The sequence below is a fragment of the Vanessa cardui genome, chromosome W (genome assembly GCF_905220365.1).
Source record: "Vanessa cardui chromosome W, ilVanCard2.1, whole genome shotgun sequence".
NCBI classification, from domain to species: domain Eukaryota; kingdom Metazoa; phylum Arthropoda; class Insecta; order Lepidoptera; family Nymphalidae; genus Vanessa; species Vanessa cardui.
In genome coordinates, this window is record NC_061153.1 from 4,124,732 (window position 1) to 4,127,636 (window position 2,905).

Consider the following 2,905-nt stretch of genomic DNA (forward strand, 5'->3'; position numbering starts at 1 on the left):
CAAGAACAATTCTACCAAAATCAAAATATTCATGACCCTGGTTCTTCCCATACTCGAATATAATAGCACTATATGGAATCCTCAATATAATATCCAAATCAATAGATTAGAAAAAGTACAAAAACGCTTTCTTCACCATCTATCTTTCAAAGATTTACAGGCTAAAAACATCAAAAGTTACAACGATAGACTTAAATTTTATCACATGACCTCTTTTACAACTCGTAGAATTATTATAGATCTTACAGTTCTACACAAAATTATACATGGGGTGACTGATTATAGTAATCTTCTACATAAGCTCAATATCAATGTTCCTTCTCGCTTGCCTCGTTTAAAAGCTTATAACCTTTTAAATATTCCGACATTTAATTCAAACCTAGGACATAACGCTGCTGTTCCAAGGCTCTGTAGACAATATAACAAACTTTCTAGATGTAATATCGAACTCGATATTCATCGTTACAGCTTGCTCAAATTCAGAGTGTGTCTCAATAAAATTCTAACGTGATATTATTATTAATAAAAAGTTTAGTTTATAAGCTTTTTCCTAATTTTAAGATTTTAATTTGTATTTGTATTTTTACTTCCATTTATTACTTTTTCACTTTTATTTTCTTTATGTTTAAATATTTTTTTTTTCCTGTGCATGATGTGGTCTCCTATAATTGAAGGAGCACATAACTTGTGTAACCTTTATACCGTTTTATTTTGAATGTGTAATTAGTGTGTATCCTTTGTTGGGGACTCATAAATAAATAAATAAAAAAAAATTATTTAAGGTTAATTATAATGTAAAATATCAATCCCTTACACGTAACTTTAAACGCACATTAAAAAAAAACTAAGGGTTTCCTCTTAGGGGGTAAATTTCGAGAGAGGGGAGCAACCCCTTTAAGAACCAACCCCTACTATCATGAAATTCGGGATGCGAATTTCTAATGCCGACCCTTATTCTGTACCTTAGAACTACAATTAATAGTTTTCATAGTAATATATAATTGATATATAGAGGAACTCATGCGCCAAGGAAACGACTACAATTATAATTAACTCTTTTATAATGCCATTCATATTAATATAAGCCACCGCATATTGTTTTATATTGATATTATTTACTAGATACATTATGTAATTAAATTGTATTAATAATAAAAAAAACTAAAAAACGAAACAAAAAAATTGAATTTAATAACATAATAGTAAGGACTAACGAGTACCCAAGGCTTTGTTTAACTGGTACGCATAAATATTTTTTTAATTTTAAATTATATTTGTGCCAACCTGACTTGCACCAAAAATTTTATTAATGTCCGTATCAGTCCAAATTCGGTGGGCTGATGTACCTGAGGGCTTAGCCAAGTTGACATTCTACAATCGTAATCGCTAATAGAAAACTAAACAAATGTATGGGCATGACGTCATCTCAACGCTAAGTCACGTGGTCATAACAAACGAATAGAAAAGTCGTAGACAAGTTGACAATCGTTCAAAGTGATAGAATTGAATGTAATCGTTTCTACAACGATAATCGCTAACTCCATACAAAATGGTAGCCAAGTTGCAGTTTTGACAAGCGCGGACGAAAAGATTTCGAAGATTTTGATCGATAACTAAGCGATCTTTAAGACCCAATAGTTAACGCTAAAAAAATGGCGTCTTATATGATGACCGATAAGTGTTTTGTTTATTAAACCTAATTTTAAAACATTTTTACCTTTTTAATGCATACTTTAAATATGTTGTGGTGTGCTCGTAATGAAAAAGTGCGGCTTAGGCGCAAAAAAAAAACATAAATCATCAGTGCAAGAAGAAAATACTTTCGGCTAGATAAAACTATTTTCGAAGCCCTTTGTCGTGCACGATACGACACAAGATTTCGTTAAAAGGAACAAAAGAGATTCCTTCTAAAGTTAAGGTAAGTGATTAATAATCTGACTGATATTTTTTTATAATTATTATGGACTATCAGCAGTCGCAACACTTACTCATGTAATAATGAACTCATTCACACTTAACATAAAGTGTGCGACATATTATTAAGTATATATTTATATATATTATTCTATATCTTGTGTACATAAATATATAATAATAATATCATAAATACCAAAAAATACTAAATATTGCAATATTAAATATTCTATAATATAGTATATTGTTTTATTGGACATGTCTATCATAAATTTAATTTCCTTAATTTTTGTGTTTTTGTAGGTGCTGTGCACTTTTAGTTTCCTAACTAAAGGATCAGCGAAATGATGGTGTCAATCATCTTTCCCAATGGATTATGCATGCATTAGAAGTTTTTAATGCTTTGAACCACTGCTATCATAGAAAAATGGATCATGTACAGGAAAACTCAATAAGATACAGCATTTATAAGAGTAAATATTAAACATTACAATATTTAAATTATCAAGTGCATTTAATAAACATAACATTTTAATTTACAAGGTTACTAAGAAGCTTTGACTCTTCCGGTGTAATTCATCCAATCTATAGCAGTTTACTTGTGACTAACTAAAATTTTAAACTATTTTTCAGGTGAGTCTGGATATCCACAACACCCTTGGCCGATGACAACTATCCTCAATGCCGTTCATGACTTTAGGGAAGATACACTCAAATGCATGTGCAAGCCCAAGAGTGCTGTTTTGTATTACTCAAAGCACAGTGGAGATCTTTGCTTTAGAGACAGGGTTCTTCACTATTGTCCTCATGTAGCAATAAAATTTAAAATGGCATGTTGTGAATTATAAGATATAGCTTTACAACCTAGTCTTACCACCACCCCAACCACTTACCGCTGCATATGATAATGGAGATGATAAAATTATGCAAGATCCCACACCCATTGCCTTTGTAGGTAACCAAAGTGAATCTTAAGAATAGCCATGCTAAG

The 2,905-nt window shown here is 30.9% G+C and overlaps 1 long non-coding RNA gene across 1 annotated transcript; it reads left to right on the forward strand.

The window, feature by feature from the left end:
* The first annotated feature begins 1,351 nt into the window (after positions 1–1,351).
* Positions 1,352–2,905, forward strand: LOC124542664. The gene is made up of 3 exons (XR_006967335.1): positions 1,352–1,918; positions 2,218–2,387; positions 2,548–2,905. It is a non-coding gene; the product is annotated as an uncharacterized LOC124542664 (long non-coding RNA).